Source organism: Hylobates moloch, unplaced genomic scaffold (genome assembly GCF_009828535.3).
Source record: "Hylobates moloch isolate HMO894 unplaced genomic scaffold, HMol_V3 SCAFFOLD_10, whole genome shotgun sequence".
Taxonomy (NCBI): domain Eukaryota; kingdom Metazoa; phylum Chordata; class Mammalia; order Primates; family Hylobatidae; genus Hylobates; species Hylobates moloch.
Genome location: NW_026652285.1, coordinates 87,222,576 through 87,244,807, shown reverse-complemented (window position 1 = coordinate 87,244,807; position 22,232 = coordinate 87,222,576). Strand labels below are relative to the sequence as shown.

Below are 22,232 nucleotides of genomic sequence, written 5' to 3'. Positions count from 1 at the left end.
GCATTTTTCCTGAGCTCCATTTGGAGAGGGAACTAAGACCATACTCAGTATTTTCAGGTTTTTAGTCTCTTCATAATTGACAGCCCATTTCCTCCTCTTATCAAATTGCACAGAGATCAAATGTGAAGGAGCCTGAAAGAAAGGACAGGTTATATTGCTCAATTAAGAACTTGCTCCCTTCCAGCTCTAAAACATCCCCCAATTTTCCAGTTGCAAATGTTACCAAATTTACAATGACCACCAAATGTTGAATAAAACATATGTAATTCTACCCATCCTGGCAATAATTCACTGTGGAGTTTTGGTCAAGCTTCCTGCTCTCGCTCGGCCTCAGTTTTCCCTGTGGTTCATGTGATAAGGACTATGTACCTAGGGTGGCAAGAGCAGATCACCTGTGTGCCTCTCTCCCTGCTTCCTCTGACAGGCATAGCTAATCAATCACAACATGCTTTCCTACAGATCTCAGATGATTCCTCTGACTCCTTCTTGACACAGAATTGTAAGCAATCACAAATATTTAATCCAAGTTGACGTAAAAGTCAACATTTAATTGTCCTCTCCATACTAGATGATATCTGAAGTTCATTCCAGATTTAACATTCTGTTTCCATAATTCAAGGATTCATTTGAATGCCAGCTTGTTCATGAAGTCAACCTAGATTGCTGAAGAGCAAGATAGTTTTTCCTGTTTCTGACTTATGGAGACAGAGCTATATAAGTTGATATGAACTTGACTTCTGGTTTCTTTGCATTGTTATCTCATTGTCACCTGTATAACAATGCTGCCTCCATGGGGAAATTTAATTTAAGTATAGAAAGTATGTCCCATATAATAATTTTCAGACTGTGATGCATAGTACCCCCAGAGTTACTCAAAGATTTTCCATGGGCTCTAGTTGGCAGAGATAAGGAAATTTTCAGATTCTCAGCTTTCATTTGCACTCTTTCTCAGGAATCTGAAGACAGTCCCTTTTTCGTAAATTCTTTTCTCTCACTTTACAAAGGGAATTCATGCCTCTCACTCATCTCAAGTTGCCTTGGGGTATAAAAATTTCTAGGGGACCAAACAAAGGTACAATTCAAAATTCTTTTGAGAAAAAGTGTTGAGAAAGTGAATGACTAATGACCTTGCAGCAAATCATTCTGCAAGTCAGATGACTTTCAATGCTTTGGTTACAACAAAACTGAAGGGGAACCTAATTAAAATGTCAGCTGAGAAAGTATTAAAAATCCTATTTGATGATTGATCTTTATGTGATTTTTGGCATACAACCTGGTACGAAGTTATAACACTGCTATAACAAAAGTTTTTCTTTTCCCATTTACTTATTTTTGTGAATAGGTTTCTCAGTGCTTACAGCCAAAAAATAAAAAGTAAATATAATTTATGAAATACCATCTCATGTTAGCAATAATGAATATTCAGCAGACATATGGCCTAATTTTTTAAAAAATTCACCTCATTCAGAGAAGCATTTCTAATAAAACCTTATGTTTCACATCACATTTAGCAAAATTTTAATGTATATGGTAGATTGATCAGTTTATATGTCTAATAATTGTTATGATAATTTAATCCAGAAGAAATTGGGTTTTGTTAGCATCTTATATTTACAGAACATTAAAGAAATTTTAATATGAATTTATATACATGTTTTGTTTCAGAACAATATAATAACATGATCAGTGAAAGAATTTCCAGTATAAAAACATATACTACATTAGGAAACATTTCTATAGAGCAAATGAAATAGAAATAAAGATTTAAGGAAAACAAAAGAACTATGTAAGTTTTCAACTGTTAGGGAAGATTCTATTTGTATATTTTTAAATGGATGAATGGTGGTATCAAATTAAAGTGGAATTTCAATCCATTAAATCCATTTATAATAGACAGTTTTATTTTAAATGACTATATTTTCAATATACTTTACATTATATCCCTCACAACTATTTAAACTTATAATAAAAGCACTTGTCAACTTAAAAAGGTTCATATTTTTCCAAGAATATTTTAGAGAGCATTAAAGCGAACTACTAAGGACTGTATTTTATCAGAGTGAATTCTCTTCCATAATTATAATAGGGGAATCAAATTGTAGTTGTTTAAGAAAATCCAGTCTACTGATGGACAAATCTGTATAAAGGAGGTGAGAATGACACATTTTCTAAGTATAAATGTTACACGTCAAGTTTGGGCTGCAGTTGGACTAAGTCTACACTTCTTTATTTATCCTCAGCCAGCCAATCTAGGTCTTATAGCTCTACCCTTTGACCTGTGCTACCCTGTGTAACTGGTTCCCTAACTTGGATTAGAATATTGAAAGATTTTCAAACTGCAGGTCTTTGTTGATAGATTTTTTAAAAATCTCTTTAATTATAGTATATAATTCTAGTGCCTAGGAATCAATGCCTTATCTAGGAAACACAAGCAAAGCAATATGTAGCTGCATCATTTCTTAGGATATTCATTCCTTTTTTGGTCAGTTCTGATGCTCTCTTTTCTGAGCAGATTGCTGAGCTGGGGTGAAGGCAAGGCAAAGCAAGAAGATGGTGGGAGGAAAAAAGGTATGTCATCTAGCTAGTGTTGCTTCAGTTTTAACTTGAATCGGCTTATCCACTGATTCATTCAGTAAAGTTTTCCTAAACACTTACTCTGCGCCACGTTCTGGGTTAGGATTGGGGGCTACCAAGGCCAAGAAGGTATAGGTTTTTCCCTTGAAGAGTCACAGTTTACTAAGGGAAAGACAAAGTCAACAAATAATTGAGATGCTCTGCAATAAGCTCTATATTAGAAAAAACTCAAGATGCCAGGGATCAGAGAGGATAGAATGATAAATTCTATAAGATGTGGTAATATTTGAGCAAAGCCTTAATTAAGGAGTAAGAACTGAGGACAGTCCCAGCAGAAGGTACAGCACACATTTTAGCATGGGGCCATATGTGGTCATAACATTTGGATAAATAGAAAGTATATCATATCTAAAGCAGAGGGTAGAGTCAGCACCTAGCAGGTGGAGGCAGGAGATAAGGCTAAAGAAGCAAGTTGGGGATAGGTCACAAAGGGCCGTGAAAGTTGTCTTAGTCTTTTCAGGTGGCTGTAGCAGAATACCATAGAGTGGGTGGCTTATAAACAACAGAAATGTATTGCTCACAGTTCTAGAAGCTGGGAAGTCCAAGATTAAGGCAGCAGTAGATTCAGTGTCTAGTGAGGGCCCCTTCCTGGTGTCTTCTTGCTGTGCCCTTATATAGTGGAAGAATAAAGGCGGCTATCTGGGGTCTCTTTTATGAAGGCATTAGTCCCATTCATGAGGGCTCCACCTCACGACCTAATCACCTTTCAAAGGCCCCACCTCCAAATACCATCACATTGAGGATTTGGTTTCAACATGAACTTGGAGAGAACACAAACATTCAGATTCTAGAAAGCCTTACTCAACATTTGAAAATTGAACTTGATCCTTTGGGCAACAGGAAGGAACATGATGAGATAAAGACTTTAGAATGATAATCCGAGGTTAGAGGACATGAGAAAAATGCCTAACCCAGCACAGGATACAGATTCTCCAAAAAACTTTAATTGACCTTTCAACTTCCCTTTCTCCCTTAAAGAAAGCAGGGCTCTGAATCCCCAAGACAAAGTGCATCCAGTATTATATACTGAGAAGAGAAAATTAACCAAGAATAAAGTAAGAACTATTCATTTGTTTTATCAGTATTTATCAGGTGCCTACTCATGTACATATAATTCTGCTTTTTTTTTTTTTCCTCTTAAACAAATTTGTCAAATAAGAGCTATGGCCCCTACTTTGTCAAAGTGGACACTGAATCACAGATGGCTTCAGTAACTTGTCCAAGCTCACATAGCTAATTAAGAATGAGACTATTTACAAATCCAGCAGTCTGACTTACATGCACTTAACCATGGTGCCATCTCTCTGTAAGCAATATTATTATTTTACTGCTGTGGACTGTGAGAATAAAGACATGCCAAACCAATAGGGTAAGGGCCTCTAAGAGATGAACTTTGCCTGCTGTTAGCTCCATCTTAAGTGAGACAGTGATATATGTATGTGCTGGCAGGCCAAGTCTGGAGATAAAGAAAGCACAGGCACGGTTTCCTGCTGAGGCCAGGTCTACAACAGAATTTTTTTGTTTCTATTGCCTCTATTCCTAAGCTGGGACTACCAGGTCCAAACAACGGTCACTTCTCCCTCTTCTCCCTACCTGTCAATTCCATTTCAGGATATTACTTCTCTCTACTCTTTACCCATATCCCATCAATCAGCAAACCCTTGCAAGTTTGTCTTTAATATCACTAGACTCTGCCCAATTCCCTCCATCCCTGCAACTCCCACCCTGGTTTGAGCCACCATCCTTTCTTGCTTAAATGACTACAGCAGCCCCTCGCTGGTCTCTCCAACTCCAATCTGCTTGCAATTCTGCTTCACAATTATAGCCAAGATGATATTTTCCAAGCACAAATCTATCTTTATCCCTCCTTGTTGACATCCAAAAATGGCCTCCTATAACTTTTCTAGAAAAGAAGAGTTCAGAATCCTTCCCAGGGCTCTCAAAGTCCTACATGAGATTCTGCCAATTTCGTCTATCTCACCCAAACCCTCCCTCCATCCCAGACCCTCACTCCATGGACTTTCCCAAAATGCAGCATGCTGTTTCTCATCTTCACACTCTGGTATGGATAGACATCTCTGCCTCTCTCCCATTGCCTCCTTTCTTCCATTTTCCTCCCAAGCTCTAAATCATATTTAAGATTCTGTTCAAGTGTAATCCTCTCTAGCAAGCCTTCCTCCCCACACCCTGAGCCACTATTAGTTCCTAGATCCTGTACTTTCCCTTTAATGATATTGATCACAATGGGTTACAATTGTCACTTTGCTTGTCTGTCTCCTGTTCTAAGCTATGAGCCCCTTAAGGACAAATCCCCTGGTTCATCTAAATTCCTCACTTCCCAGCACAATACTCAATGCATAGCAAGAGACACGCAAATACGTGTTAAACAAATGAATAAATATTCTCATTATCATCTTTAATTCTTAATGAATATTATACATTCTCCTAGTAGATGCTATGCGTTTGCAAACTGGATGATTGCAAAAGTTAAGTGAACTTGAACATTGCCATTAACTCATTAGGGCCACCCCCAGCCTCCCTCTTTCAAGTATGGTCAATATGGCTTCATCATTGCTATAAGACCAAGTTCCGTTTAGTGGGGGAAACCCACATATCCAGTTCATCGGCAACTAGGGCTAGCAAATGCTCCTGCCACAGTTTTAAAAGTCTGAACAGTCTGTCTGACCATAGGTGAGAATATGATGAATTTTTCACATCTGCACTTCACAACAGAAAAGAATCCACTCCAAACTCTGTGAAAGAAGAGCTCTTGTAGCATTTCCTTTTGGTGGGGGAGGGGGAGATTTTCCAATAGATCAGGCTCCAGACTACTGAATGGAAACTATTTCCTCACTCTTCCCTCCATCCCCCAACATACACACACACACACACACACACACACACACACACACACAGATGTCTGAAGATTTTTCTGAAATCAGGGATTGACTCAAGGAAAGGATGTGTTTCATTAGCTGTTTCATCAAGGGAAAGAGACATGGAGCCTGCTAAAGGTCAAGAGAGAAGAAGAGAAGGAGCCGAACACCGGTGGCCCAGATGCCCAGGCCCTGCCCCTCATTGTGACACACAGCTGTTTGGAAGCACAGTGTTGCAAATCTGATCCTAAAATATTTCATGACGTCGCTGGCATTCTTTCTATCGTGATGAAGCACAGAACAATACATGTCCTTTACTTCACAGTAAATGCCTGTGGCAGGAGCCCAAGATATTTAACGCTCTGACTCCTTGGATACAACACTGTTGAGATTTCCTAGCATATTTTTTTTTAATATAAGATGAACCTTGGATGGAGATTGCCTTACTTCAGTAGGGAAAAGAAGTAGTCTAAGAATTTCAATAAAACTAACTTTGTTCTTACCATATTCAGAGAACTGTTATGTCATGATGGTGGAGCATACAGAGCTAGATAAAGGCATAAATTTTAAGCCCTCCAGGAGTTTAAAATCTCAGAACCTCCATTTTACTCATTTTTGTTATTTTTTTTTTCAGAGACAGGGTCTTGCTATGTTGCCCAGGCTAGACTTGAACTCCTGGGCTCATGCGATCTTCCCACCTCAGCCTTCTGAGTCACAGGAGTACAGGAACATGCCATCACACCCAGTTTTATTTTTAATACGGGGCTGCTAATATCTGCCCATAGTCAGTTTGGGAAGATTCCATGAACAAGAATTTATAAAACAATTATCCCAGTGCCTGCCACATAGAGGCTCCTAATAAATGTTGCTCTCCTTATTTTATAATCTCATGAGAGGGGCACATAAGAAAGCAATTACTTAGGATCCTGGCAAAGTGGGGTAATCAAGGAATAGAGATAAAACTAAAATAAAAAGAGGCATGCTGGGCTAAATATGGAGGAATGATTTATGGATCAGGTGGCATTTTGTTGCACATTAGAAGATGAAACGGCATTTTAGATAGAATGGGAAGGCTATCTTCTCAGAAGTCTACGTAACTGAAGTGCATCATTTGAGCATAAAAAGAAACACTTCCTGGCTTCGCTAGTCATTATTGTGTCATTTGTTAACATTATTAAATCTTTTCCATGTGGCTCTGCTTCCTATCCAAAAATAGCTTACAAACAAGAAGTTTAGATTCTAGTTCACAAAGCATCCTCATCCCCTGTATCTTCCATAGATGCTGGTGGCAGGAAGGTGCTAAATCTCTTCATAGGAACTATACAGGGTGTCTATCTTCTTCTCTGAAGAAAGGAAACAGCTATCTAATTCCCTGAGCATGGAGGGAGGAAGGACATCATTGTATAGGAGAATCCTTGGCAAAACAGAATCGTACCTAAGTGGGTAGAGAATCAGTGCCCACTCTGGCATGCATCATAGCCATGAGAGACTAGAAGGTGTAGCAGATGTTGTATGTGGACTACAGCCTCAAGGATCACATGACTAGAAGTCCCTAACCTAGTGACAATCACACTGGGGTGGCTGATGGTGCTGAAATCCCTATGGAAGACCAGCAAGTTCTCATAAGGGTTAGCAGTGGGCAGCTCCCTTGTATATTGTGAAAATCTCCATTCCTAAGTGGACATTGTTATTTTTGGGAGGTCAGAAAAACCGAATAAATGCACACTCCTTAGCACACAGTACTCATCATGATCTCTCCCAAACTACTCACTGCTCCTGAAATCTCTTCTATGCCTCTTTGCTTTTGCATATGCTGTATATTCTACCAGATTACCCTTCCCAAACTACTTTGCTTTGAGGATGTTTCAAAACTCGGAGATAAATCAACTAATTCTCCCTGTAGCCTGGGTTAGACAACCTTCGTCTAGCATGTACCTACCTCAGTCACAGGACTTATTTTGCTGGATTGTAATAACATTGTTCCTTGTCTTGTTTTCACACTTGACTGTAAGCTTCTTGAAGAGCAGGTACTGAATGTTTAGGTCCCTGGTTCCTAGCATAGTATCTAGTATAAGGGAACACCTGGAATTTGAGGCAGGAGGCAGCAGTAGCATGTGTATATTGGAAAGGCATAGAATTCATGCCCAGGTGACAGATGAGAGGCTTTGGTAACTCATTTTACCTGTTTCACCCATTTGCTAAAAAGCAACATCAAGAGGAATCAGAAATGCTTCCATCACTCCTCAGTTGCTGGAAGATCTTGGATTAGTCATGCTTTCTGCAAAACATTAGCTATCTTCTCACTGGAACCAAACTAAACCATTTAGTGAGAAGCATCTGGCTTAGTGGTTAAGACTTAGGTCTTGCAGGAAGTGAGAGAGGAGTTGGAATCCTGGCTTTTCCACTTAGTAGCTGTGGCCCTGAAGTGAGCCAGCTTTGCTGATCTTCCATTACATCTGCTTTCAAGTGGAGAAGCTAATCTACACATCATTGTTTTAGAATTACATGAGGCAATACTTGTTAAACACATAACACAGTACTTATGTTATTATAACTGCTCAAAAATTAGTAGCCATTTTGACTCTTTTACATTGCTATAGGCTGAATATTTGTATCCCCCTAAAATAATGTTGAAATCTAATCCCCAATGTGATGGTAGTTAGAGGTGGAACCACTGGCAGGAAGATGGTGAGGGCGGTGCCTTCATGAAGGAATTAATGCCCTCATGAAAGAGGGCTCGGAGAGCTTTGTTGTCCCTTCTGCCAAGTGAGGACACAGCAAGAATATGGCCATCTATGAACCAGGAAGCAGACCCTCACCAAACACTGAATTTGCTGGTACCTTGGTCCTGAACTTCCCAGCCTCCAGAACTATAAGAAATAACATTTCTATTGTTTATAAGCCACCCAGTCTGTGGCGTTCTGTTATAACATACTATAACAAAGACACGTATGAAATACAGACTCCCTGGAGATCTCTATAATTTATATATTTCTTCAAAAAGATTACTGAATATTTATCACCTGTCATAATAAACACAAGAAATACAGACAGAAATATCCAAGCACCATTTTCAACAGAAGATACGAATATCCTTTTGGCTTTTTCTATTTCTCAGCTTTTGTCCTTTTGAGAGATAGAACCACAAACAAGCCCCTCTCCTCCTGTGTGTTGGGGTGAGCTTGGGTCCTGGAAGGTGAAAGGCCAGCCCAGAGCTCATCAAGCAACTTTGGTCTCTCAGAGCCAGAGCTGCGGGCGATGTAATCCAATCTGGCTGCAGAGAATGTAACTAAACGAAACCCCATCTGCTGCGAGGTTTCCCTGGGTTCCCAGGAGGGACCTGAGCAGGATATGAGGCGGCGGCGGTGGTGAGGTGAGGGGTCTGCAAGGAAATGGTGCGATCCCCCATGTGTAATGTGTCTCACCGCAGGCCAGCGTGGGTCTCCCCGAGCATGACATCATCTTGGAGCTCACCCGGGCTCCGGTCTGCTGGCCGCTATAAACCAGGGTTTCTCAATCTCAGCACTATTGACATTTTTCAGCTGGATAATTCTTTGTTGAGAAGTGTAGGGGGAACTGCCCTGTGCATTGCAGGAGGTACAGCAGCATCCCTGACCTCCATTCACTAGTTGTCAATAGCATCTCCACCCAGCCTAGTTGTGACAGCCCAAAATGTCTCCAGTCATTTCCAAACAATGGGGGACAAAATTGCCCCCAGTCGAGAAGGAGAACCAGTGGCACAGAAAAAGTGGAACAAATCAGACACCCTTTCTATTAAAAGCAAGGGAAAAAGATTCCAGAAAAAAATAGAATACAGTAAGTTTCCAACTCCTTATGTAGTTTTAGAAATGAATTAAAAGTTGAGCAGCTAGCTTTGATGGTTCAGGTGAGAGCCTTCCAATAAAGAGGACAACTTAGAAGTGATAATAAGTACCATCTACTTAGTGCTTTCTGTGTCCTAGGCATGGTGCTAAGCACTTTAACTCATTGACCCCTCAAAAGAACACTGAAGGTAGGCGTCTGATCTCCCTGTCACAGGTAAGGACTCTGAGGCCCAGAGGTGTGAAAGTCTTGCCTAGGAGCATATAGCTAGTAAGGACTGAGCTGGGATTTGAACACAGCTCTGCATGATTTTAAGGGAACTCAGAGATATTTGGTTCTCTTAGTCCATTACTTTGGAGTCTGTATCCAACACCATAAAAATTTCAAGGTCTATGCTTTAAACCAGGGAGTATTTAATAGGAACTTCTACATCCAGCATCAGCCTAGACAGAAGGTGGGTGGATATGAGTGGGAGAATCAGACTTTCCATGTCCTTACTTAAACAAGACTAATCCACATTTAAAAATCAACATGAGATAGTATATAATTAACCCCTATATGGGTGGTAGATGTTAAAGGAGTATAAAGTAAATAACAGGCTGAATAGAAAGAATATGTTTTAATAAGCATGCTTCTAATAAATTAGTGAAACCGTCCCTGAATGGGGTGGCTCATATCTCATGAGGCTCCCTTATGAGGACTTGGAGTGAAGTGCATGGGCTTGGCATTGGACAATTCTGACTTCTAATCCCAGCTCCAAAACTTACCAGCCGGGTGGCTCTTGGCTAAACACTTTAGAGCTGGAAGCCTCAGTAAACTCCTTAGCAAAATACAGATTAAAATACTTATTTCAGGGTTGATGGGATTAACTAAAACCAGGAAGTGGAAACTAATAAGAGTGTCTCACAGGCAATTGACTTTTCTTTCATTGCACTCACAGCTCTTTGGAATTACATGTTTATTTGTGTATTTGTGTGTTTAATGGTTGTCTCTTTTATTCTCTGCCTCTCCGGAACCTCCCATAGTACTTGGCATATAGTAAGTACTTATTTAAAATATGCTCAATGCATAGGAAACATTAGTGCACTTTCTTTCTCTGTAGTTCCTTCTATGACAATGAGTTTTCAGACATTAAAAATACTCAAGCAATGGAAATATAAGATTCTCTTTCTCTTTGTGTCCCAATCATAGCCTCTTATGGTGACTTGTACTACAGCACTTATGACATTGTTTTACAATTACTGTTTCTTTGGTTATAAACTCCTTCAGGGCTGGATGGATCACTTTTTTTTTTTTTTTTTGAGACAGAGTCTTGCTCTGTCACCCAGGCTGCAGTGCAGTGGCGCAATCTCAGCTCACTGCAAGCTCTGCCTCCCAGGTTCATGCCATTTTCCTGCCTCAGCCTCCTCAGCAGCTGGGATTACAGGCGCCCGCCATTATGGATGGATCACTTTCAATCCCTATGACATGGTCCCATTACTTGCACCCAAGGTGTGATACATGTCTGAATCTAACAAGTATTTGTAAAATAAAGATATTGATGCCTTAGGGTGCATCGGTCCACTGAATTGGAGCTCCAAAAACATTATAGTTCCAGGCTTTGGCAACTCTAACTACTGCCAACCCTGCTCATACAACATCTAATCACCAAGAGCAAAAGGTTAGGGCTGTCATTTTTATTGTTCCAGAAAAGTGTAGATAATTAATAACTCTGTATTGAATTTAATTGGCTGCTTTTACAAGGAAAATTGTGAGCCAAATTTTCCATATCCAAGCTAGCACCTCAAAGGTGATTAGATTCAGCCATAAATTCTTACAACGAATATTTATAGAGTGCTTACTATGAGCCAGCCACTGTTCAAGGTACCGGTTAAATCTTGTTGGATATTTTAAGGCTTGGAGAATGATTTTGACATTGAGCATTCTTCTCAGTTACCCAAAGGAAACCAGCTGTTTCTATTGGATTGCTTGAGGCAGACAGCAATAAGGGGCTCAGGAGTCTTGGAGACAAATTCTTAAACCTCTGGTCTCAGCACCCTGGTCCTTGGAGAAGGGAACATCTAATATACGAAGGAAACAGTTTATAAGCCAAGCTGTATATACTTCCTAACTAGAGGTTAGCATCCAAAACAGAATGCTTAGGCATTGGAAAGTTTATCATACCCATGGGTCTCATCTCCCCATCAAGCAACTTTCATAAAAACAGGGAAAGCTATTACTTCAACTGCAATTGTTTTCTTTTGAAAGAAAGAAAACTATCAATTTCCGTGGCTGGCCAGAAGCTGGGAGATATATATATCTCCTCACAGTGGGTACATTACAATACTTGAGGGTAAGATATATCTCATTTCTTTATTTCTTTCAACCATGCCATACTCCTCTGTGACTGGTAGAAAATTCAGTCTCAGCTGTGTTGAGTGTTGCTTCTCTTGTCCACTAGTTTATTCAATAATCTAGAGGTCTTACATGGCCTAGAACATTTAGGAACCAGTTGCATGCCCCATTCCTCTCTGGCTATAGCAGATATCCTCAGTTTTGGGGTCTGCACCCCTAGAAGTGAGTAGCTCTGCTTCTTCCATCTCCAACTATGATATTGGGATCCTGGTGACTCACTCAGGACACAGCCCCTCTGAATGCACTCTGTGGCATGACCAGTTCAAGTCTCCTCACTTTCTAAGACACTGCATTAGAAGAGAGTGTTTATCCCATCTCATGAAACCTATGTCTCTCACACACTATCCCATTGCATGTCTGTTGGGTTAGTTCTGCCCAAGGTCATAAATGTTAGAGTGATTCTAGGGTCCAAGTTCAGGTCTTTTCAATCTCTATGTTGGATATTTGTCACGATTCTACATCCTACATCCTCACTAGATCAGCATTATTCAAATAGCACTATTGGCATTTTGGGACAAAGAATTATTTGTTGTGGGAGACCATCCTCTGCATTGCAGGCTTTTAGCAGAATCTCTGGCCTCTGCCCACTTGATGCCCAAAGCAAACCTCCCAACTCTGACAGCCAAAATGCCTGCAGACATTAGCAAATATCCTCTAGAGAGCAAACTATCCCTGGTTGAGAAACATTGCCCTAGAAGGTAAGTTCAAAAGGAAAGTGATTGCATCTGTTGTGTTTGTGGCTATATCGCCAACAGCTATTAGCACAGGGCCTGTGTATCCCATTAATCTAAGTGCAATAAAGAAATGGTTGGGAGAATTAGTCAACAAAATAAATAGAAATAAATATTATCACGCCCCTGCCTTTCTTCCTCTTCTTTTTCTTTCCTTCAACAAGGAAAGTAAAGCAGTAAAACATTGATATGGTTTGACTGTGTCCCCACCCAAATCTCATCTTAAATTGTAGCTCCCATAATTCCCCTGTGTCATGGGAGAGACAGGTGGGAGATAATTGAATCAGGGGGGTGGGTCTTTCCCGAGCTGTTCTCGTGATAGTGAATAAGTCTCATGAGAGCTGATGGTTTTAAAAAGGGGAGTTCCCAGGCCAGGCACAGTGGCTGATGCCTGTAATCTCAGCATTTTGGGAGGCCAAGATGGGCAGATCACAAGGTCAGAAGACGGAGACCATCCTGGCTAACATGGTGAAACACCGTCTCTACTGAAAATACAAAAAATTAGCTGGGCGTGGTAGCATGCTCCTGTAGTCCCAGCTACTTGGGAGGCTGAGGCAGGGGAATCACTTGAACGTGGGAGGTGGAGGTTGCAGTGAGCCGAGATCGCGCCACTGCACTCCAGCCTGGTAGACAGAGCAAAACTCCCTCTTAAAAAAAGAAAAAAAAAAAAGTTGGGGGGCAGTTCTCCTGCACATGCTCTCTCTTGTCTGCTGCCACGTAAGATGAGACTACTTTGCTCCTCCTTCACATCCCACCATGATTGTGAGGCCTCCCCAGCCATGTGAAACTGTGAGTCAATTAAACCTCTTTCCTTTACAAATTATCCAGTCTCTGGTATGTCTTTATTAGCAGCATAGAATGGATTAATACAAACATCTTCTGCAGGAAAACATAGTGTAGAGGATCCTGTGCAACATGTAAAGAGTTTTGGGTCCTAATCCCATATCTGACACCAGCTATTTATTATTGATCAAGTAACTTCCTCTTGCCCATGCCTTCATTTGGGACTAATAATAGTATCTATCCATAGAAATGTTATGAAGATCAATGAAGTTAATGTATGTAAAGTTCTAAAAATGGGATCCAGCACATAATAAATGTTCAATAAAAATTAACAATCACTATTTACAGAAGATCCCCCGTGTCATAGAAGTGATAGAGTAAAACTCCATTCCCTTCCAAGGGACTCATTAGAAAGCAACTATCCATTCACACGTTTGCCCAGGTGTAGTCTCAAGAACACCATGCCTTTTACCCCTGCTATCTGGTCATCTCCATGGCTCCTAAGGGCCTAAACCTGAATTCTGATACGCAATATCAGCTTGTGACATCTTTTTTATTGGGTGTCTTCCTGCTCTACCTAGGTTCTACACATGGTGTTGATATCAGTACGGTATCCACAGATGGGAGAAAAAAAATTCATCTGCCAACCATGGCTGTCAGAACTGCAAGCATGGGGCTAACTCACTGTCCTTCACAAATACCCTGCCCCACACCAACCTGGCCTGTCTTTCCATCGCAAGAGTGACAGTGGGCAAAATCTTTTTAAATTTAGCCAAGGTCTGGTCTGGAATTTATCTTTGTCACAGATTTGGTGATAGGGCTTATACTATATTAAGTTTAATCATATTAAAATATCATTTTTGTAGGTCAAATATGGTTGAACACGAGCAATTTCATATGAATTACTTCTTAGATTAACTGAGCAAACAAGATTGCAACTTGCTAAAAGCCAAAGTACTTCCACTTCCTTCAAAAGCAACCACTTATGACTGATTTCTAGTCATTAAGCCAGACTCTCAGAAGATCTCTCCTTGGCAATACTTTACTAGTTTAAAGGAGCCACTGGCAGAATATACTTCAAAGTAAGCTTCCCTGGATTGGTCTTCCACAATGCAGCTGTCTCACTGATTCATCCTGGCCCCTGCCCACTCCTGTCCATGGGGATTATCAAGCCTTCACCATAATTTCCTTATAAAGTATTTCCACGAGGGAAATCTATCATCTGCCTCAAACGATGAGTCATCTATCTATATTCACTCAAGAGCACTCCCCATATACCATTCATCTGCAAGTTGAGCCCAATGTGGGCCTGGGCAGGTGTTCCAAAGAATTTAGAAAGTCTTTGAAGTTCCCCTACAGAGGCTGCTTTCTGATACAGTGTCTGAAAAACTTGCCTGGCATCTCACTAAGGGGCTTCTTTGGTCCTCTGACACCACAGCCACATCGATGAGAGCACTGCATACATCCAAAACTGGAGAAAAGCAGGAGAGAGAGAGAAGCGACATTGTACTGCTCACAGAAGCTCAGAGGGAGTAGAGAGCCTGGTGTGTGTTCACCTACTCCTCTCGGTCCCCTTTTTATGTCCTTTCTAAGTGAAGAAGCCCAATCCATGTAAAGGATTTTTTAAGCAATAAATTCCTTTGGTTTTGGCTGGTCTTACACTAATCTAGGCAAGCTCCTTCCTCCACGTGGAATATAGTTTCACAAATGAGCAGACCTGGATTTTAGCTCGGAGTGGGCAAGACAAGCAACTGCTTTGGACCCCATTTTCTTATCTCTAACTTGAGCAGGATTGTCTCATAGCTCTTTTCACACTTGTCAAAGTGTGCTGTGGGTGAATCCTCTGAATTATGGATGAGCAGTGACCCAGATAAGCCTGCCACTTGCTGGGTTTACACTGACCCTGGAATGATATGAATGTCATGTATAAGTCCAGATTTACTCCTCACTGTGGGCTAAACCACTCGACACTGCAAAGCTCCCATGTCAACAGGCCACTTCAAAACTGTCAGGCTAATGATGGAGGTTGTAACTCCTTCCAACTTCCCTTTCCTTCTGTCTTTCAGCCTACAACTAAAATGTCATGTTAAAGGAGCTGTGACAAAAAAACTACTTGAAAATCTAGCAATGTGCATTTACATCATAGAACTACATCCCTATGGAAAAGCATTCCAGTTTCAAGGTAAGTTAATGCCATTTCTCCCAGAAAAATGATCTCTTGGACCAATACTAACCATTACCATTTTTAAAAATTCATTAATTTTTGTAGATACATAGTAGGTATATATTTACAGGGTACATGAGAGGTTTTGTTTAATAATCATGTCACGTAAAATGCAGTATCCATCCCCTTAAGCATTTATCCTTTGTGTTACAAATAATCCAATTATACTCTTTTAGTTATTTTTAAATGCACATTTAAATTATTATTGACTATAGTCACCCTGTTGTGCTATCAAATACTAGGTCTTATTCATTCTTTCTAATTATTTTTTGTACTTATTAACCATCCCCACCCCCCAGCCCTCCTCCCAGAACCCTTCCCAGACTCTGGTAACCATGCTTCTGCTCTCTATCTCCATGAGTTCAAGTTAAGCATTACTGTTTTTAAGGCCCTGTTATGCACAACGCAAAGATACTTTCCCATTTATTTCTTGTATTGGTTTTATATTGCTACTCTAACAAATTACCACAAACTTAATGACTTAATAACACAGAAATGTATTCTCTTACAACTATGGAGACCAGAGGCCTGAAGTGAGTTTTAGTAAGCTAAAATCCATTGTCAACAGGCCTGGTCTTTCTGGGGGCTCCAAGGGAGAATCCATTCTTTGCTTCTTTCAGTTTCTGGTGTCTGCTGGCATTCCTTGGCTTGTGGCCACATCACTCCAATCTCTGTTCCTTGGTCACACTGCTTTCTCCTCCTCTGTAGTCAAATCTCTCTCTGCCTTCCTCTTATAAGGACACTTTTAAATATATGCCAAATAGTCTCCCCACCTCAAGATCCTTAACTTAGTCACAGCTTCGAAGTCCTTTTTGCCATACAAGATAATATTCACAGATTTCATGGATTTGAACACACATCTTGGAAACCTTATTCAGTTTCTCATGGCCCTTCCTTTATCCCTGTGAAGTAAATATTCTCACTCCTCTTTTACAGACTCAGATACAAGATGGGGTCACATAAGTGAAGGAAATTGAAAAAAGGCCAAACACCAATAAATGGCAGAGCTAAGATTGATCCCATCTGTCTAGTATCAGATCATGAGCTTCTTCTTTATACCACTGTACCCCATAAAACTGATAAAATAATACTCTTTATAGATGGTTCTGTAATGGAAACCTGAAGAGCCCAGTGGCCCAGTAATTTTCATATGTGGACCTTCTGTGAGACCACATACCAGCTATGTGACTTTCAGCAAGTCTCTTGATCTCTCCTCACCTCAGCTTTCTCACTTGTATTAGGGGAATGGCCTGGTGTGAGGACTGAGATAATGCCAATGCCTTGTCATGTTATTAGCAAATACAAGTGGGTATATTTGTCACCACCCCTACCATTGGAAGGCTGTGGGACAAGGAAGTAGTCAAGGTTAGGACTGCCTAGTATGTGCCCACTAAAATAAGGAGTGTCAATTTACTCTCCTCCTTAGGAAGGGTAAGGGACAAAGGGCCAGCCCAGAGTACTTCCCAAGGAGGAGAGTGACTCAAATACCTATGTGATGCCAGTCCATCAACCTCTAAGGCCCTGCCGAGGGAGCGTCCGGCTCTTAGGCAAGTGAAACCACCCAGCTGACTCTGAATAAGGTAAATTTTTCCACCTGAGAAGCAGAATGTACAAGGCTTGAAAGATGATTAAAAATAATAACACCTGCTGTTGACTGGCTGGGCAAATGTAGTTCTACTTTTCAAAGGAAGTTCAAACTATTTCTCTCTCAGAGCAATACTAAACATCCCTTCAGGAAAATACTCATTTCAATGAATACTCATTTCAATGAACTCTCTCTCTCTTTCTCTCTCTCTGTGCGCGCGTGTGTGTGTGTGTGTGCGTGTGTACTGCATGTGTGTAGCAGGATGGAGGGGAAATTTATGAAGAACATTAGAGCACACAGTGTGACTAGTGCAGTTCGGTCAATCTGAAAATCTTATGTCCCATGATGAAAAGAGTTGTATATTTTTATTTGCATGTACATTTGTTTTATTAACCCTCCTTATTTTAGTGAGCACATTTCTGAAACATATCTCTGACATTATCTTTTCCATCATTTTACAGATGAGAAAGTAAAGGCTCACAGTAGAATAAGTGACTTATCTACAATAGCCAAAGGCCACCATTTTGAGATTACTTAGAATGTGGCAAGCAACGGCATACGCATTTGACTAAGTATTGTTCTTTTAATCCTGAGACTAGCTGCAAGGAGTATCAGTTATTATTGTACCTGTTTTACAGATGGAGAACCTATGACAAAGATGTTAAGTAATTTACCCAAGGTCCTACTCCTTTTTGTAGCTATTATTGGTTAAATTAAGGTTTGAAACCAAGTGCATGCTAGGTAATCTCAAAACTCCAGGATTGGCACAAACAGACAGGGACAAAGAAAAATAACCAAAGACCACCTTGCCTCCTCAGATCTTTATGCACAAGCTCCAAATCACTCAATCTGGTTCATGAATCGAAGAATGCCATCTTTACCTTTGGGCAATTATTACATTAAATACATAAGAAAGCACCCACAATAATAGACAATTGGGAGCTGGAGTCCTCTTGGTGCGTTTGAATCCTCTTGCTACTATTTATTACCCATACACCCTGGACATTTCCCTAACCTCTCCATGTCTCACACCCCCCATCCGCAAAATGGGAAAAATGATAGTACTAACCCAAAGGCTCATTGTAAAGATTAAATAGTTTAATACACCCAAACTGCTTCAACAATGCCTAGATCACAGAAAATACTCAATCAGTGTTAGCCACTATTATTCTTTGTGGTCCACAAAAGAAATCTTAAGAAACCTAAGAGAGAAGGAAAACAAGCAAATTATACTTCCCCCACAAGTATCCAACCCAGCTGTGGAAAATCAAAGAAAGAAATTCAATTTGCATTGATTTCAAAGCTATATATTCCCTCTGTGACCTGTATTAAGCCCAAGATGGTTTGACCCATTTGTATTCATCACCTCAGCCTGAGCTCATACTGGTAAACATGATCAAAACTGCCTCCCCAGCCCTCTGTTGGAAATATACAACTCCACATCTTCTAATTTAGCTTGGGCAATGCTAGTTTTTTAAACTCTTCCTCTTTCCCTTCAACCTCCAAGGAGGCACAAGACAGCACCAGGTGGCTTCAACCCCCCTCTCCCTGCTGCCAGCCCCTGCAAAGCCCAGAAGTGCTTCAGATAGAAGCTGGGTTCCATGCTTTCATAAGCACAATATAGCTATGCAGAGATTGAGCTATTGGGATTTGGGGGGCAGGGGGCGGGGAAGGGAACCACATCATTTAACATCAAAAAACTCTACATAGGGCATCCCAGTTTGCTAAGCACTTTGTTTACACCCTCTTACTTGGTTTTCATACCAATTTTGAAGGGTATTCAAGGTACAGATTCTTATCTCAGTTTTATAAAACAGGAAACCAGATGAATCCCAAGAAGAAGAGGAGGAGCTTCAGAGAGGGGACATGCTTTTCTCCAGGTAATTCACATTGTAAGCAGTTGGGCAAAATAGAACCCAAGACTGTGTGCTAATATAATATATTTTCCATTATGCAGCCAATTAGTTGATCAGTCAATCATTTCGTGGGAACATTAATCACCCTCCAAATGCTTTGGGTCTGTACAGGTGAAAAGCACAGTCCTTGCCCTCAAGGAGTCCTCACAGACCAGCTGGGCAAATGTATGAGTAAATTGATAACAATTAAGGTCTCTAATCATTTCATAAAAGTCACTTCAAGAATGTTTTTATTGCTTACCTCCAAAATCTGCGACAGGTCATATGCTATTCTAAACACTATGATATGCAGGAACGATATTCAAAATAATTGACAAATAACATGACATAGGCAGCAGCCATCAACAGATGCTGGCGACAAAGAGAACTGCTGACAAACAGACGGAAAGGCACAGTGTCTACCCTCAGGTGTCCAAGATCTAGCAGGGTAAACAGGCAAGAGAAATAAAATGTGCAACATACTAAAAGTTAAAAAATGATGGTGTGGATGAACATGAAGGAGAGGCCCTTCTCTCCGGATGTGAGGGTCATAAAAACTTTGTTAGAAGAAGCACTATGAAGGAACTCTTGAAAAAAATAATAAAGGAATTTGTCATGGAAATAAGGCAGGGTTCTTCCTAGGGAAGTGAATGTGCAAAGGCTTGGAGACTTCTAAATTATTTCTTTAAAGATTTTACTTGAGAGTTTTGAGTTGCTATAATCCCTGGGAATTCCCCACTTGCTAACCAGGACCCTGGGGGTCAGTGGGGAAAGGGATTTTCCCAAAGTCACACAGCGAGTTGATGCAGCATCAAGACTTGCACACTCAACCAATGCTCTCCACTCTGCTGTGCTGACGAGGCATGACTTCTTGGTTGATGGTGCAGCTAAATTGCCATAGTCCCTCCATCAGAGAAGCTCTCATATGTCTTGCCACACACTCCATATGGTCTTTGACCTTGATTTTGTCCTTTCTTGTCTAAGGAAAATTGAGAAGAGATGGAAAAGACCACTCAACAATGATCTGCAAGCAAGTTGGGAAACCTTGACTCTAACGAAATGCATTTAATTAAATGACTGGCCCATTGTGTGGGATCAGAGATCCATCCTGGCTTTGGAAAAGATTTCTGGTAATTATGGAGTCACATGAGACTTTTGGACTGGAGTTAGCACACCAGATGAGATGAAGAGGAGGAGGAAGGTTGGGAACAGTGAAGGAGTACGTAATCAGAGTAGGAAGCAGGCGATTCCATGGGGAAGTGGACACTCAGCTTCCTCAGCACTAGTCCTGGCCAAAATTCCACTCATTGTCTGTTCTGTCTGGAAGAAAAAGTATTACATTTAACAGACCTTTAAAGAAATGAGAATATCTCACCTGAGGCAAACCGCGAGATTCCTCTGGTCTCCAAACCACAGCCTCCACCAGCAACTCCTGAATGAGAATTGCAAACAAGCAACAACAAAATCAGTCTTTGGCAGGAAGCTCTGTGCAGAGGTGGTGTTTACATGCATTCATTCTACCCTCTCAAGTGGAAAAAAGCACTTATGCTTCTCAGAAGGATGCAACCATGAGGGATCAGATGCCAAGAGGTATGGCCTCTGCCAAACAGGAGGAAAAATGGTTCTTCATTTCCATAAACTTCCTCTGCTGTAATGTCTAGTGTGGCTTGGTTGCTCAGTTCTGATTGTGACAGTTTTCTTCCTGGAAAGCAGGCATAGCGGCTTCAGACAAGTCATTCTTCCTCTCAGTGCCCCACTTTCTGATCTGTGCAATGGAAGCATTGGACACAATAATCCAGTTTTCTTTTCAGGTTCTATGGTTGTAAAAGGAAGAATTTAATTATAAAGCACAACATTTCAAACATTTATTTGTTCCTCCATTACTTCATTCATTCTATAAACATTTACTGAGCTTCTATGCTACCCAAGGCTCTATGCCAGGTACAGAAAAAGCAAGTGTGATCACCAGCCTCAGGAAGCCTAGCATCTAGGAGGAAAATCTAGACATGCACATGTGTAATTATACCATGTAGATGCAATGGATGTCCTAATAGAGTTACAAATGCCATAGCGCATAGAAACATTTCTTCCTAGATGGATTTCTTCCATTTAGGAAGCTCCATAGTGAAGTCAGATCAGAAATGGATGATAAATAGATGTGAGGGCATGGAAGTGAGGAGCCTAGGGCATCATCCTAGCATGAACAAAGTTTGGGTATTGCAGAGTACATGGTGCATATGGACCCATCTACTGGAAACAGAGGCTGCGAACAGTACAGGGATGGAAAACACGTCCTTGTCTGGGCCCTCCTTACTGAAATGCCAAAAAGCTTAAGATGCCACATAGCTTTTTGGAGAAAATGCCTTTTACAAGTAGCCTTTCCTAAAAATGCATAAATCATCTCTTCTCTGTTATCAGAATATACTTATATGATAGTTGTTAACTTAACCCATAATAGTATTCTTGTTTGTCACCTCCACTAGCCTTTTCCTGCTTTGAGGGCCAGCCTGGTCATATTTGGCTTTAGTTTCCCTGTGATTGGCCATACCACTTGTGGTAGACACTAATCAATGATTGTAGAATCCTAAGAGAACTGGGGAGAGGAGTTCGAGTTTGAGACATTCCCCAAAAAAGCCATATCTATCTAGTTTTCTAGCATGCGCTCTTGTCTGATTTAAAAACTCACATAGAATTATAAATATATTGATTATATGTTATATACAAATACAGTTTATATACCATATGACATATATTGTACACTATTCTAATATTTTACTCCCTAACCCAAGAGATTAACTCAGTAGGCTTAGGAAAGCCAAGAGGCATGGAACCACTCACTGCTGGTTGAGACACAGCTTCATGCTACTGAAATATCCTTTGGCTAAAGCACAGAATTTAAAACTTCCCAAACAACTGACATTTGAATCAGCCAAAATGGATCAAAAGTTCAAATGAGCAGTTTTATGACATGACTATTTATGGGCTTTCTTGCTGTCTGGGAGGGCCACTTTAGCAGAGAATCCTAAAATACTACAGCCAAAGCAACCATAGGATGACCTAATCGTGTCTTGCTTTTTTTTTCAGATGGGGAAACTGAGGCCCACAGCAACAATAAGAACTGTGGGGATGATATCATTTAATATTGAAAATAAGTGGATAATTGAGACCTCCATTATTAGTAATTTTTAAAAATCAAAGATCTCTCCTAATTAGCTTTACGGAGCAAATAAATATATTTTCCATATTCAAATATGGCTGTGATTTCTACACAAATGGTGTTAACAATCT

The 22,232-nt window shown here is 40.5% G+C and overlaps 1 long non-coding RNA gene across 1 annotated transcript; it reads left to right on the top strand.

Annotated features, from left to right (window-relative positions):
• Positions 1–3,369: 3,369 nt before the first annotated feature.
• Positions 3,370–22,194, top strand: LOC116474267 (uncharacterized). The gene is made up of 6 exons (XR_004249646.1): positions 3,370–3,689; positions 13,822–13,987; positions 14,107–14,784; positions 15,307–15,422; positions 18,854–18,929; positions 22,029–22,194. It is a non-coding gene; the product is annotated as an uncharacterized LOC116474267 (long non-coding RNA).
• The last annotated feature ends 38 nt before the right edge of the window (positions 22,195–22,232 follow it).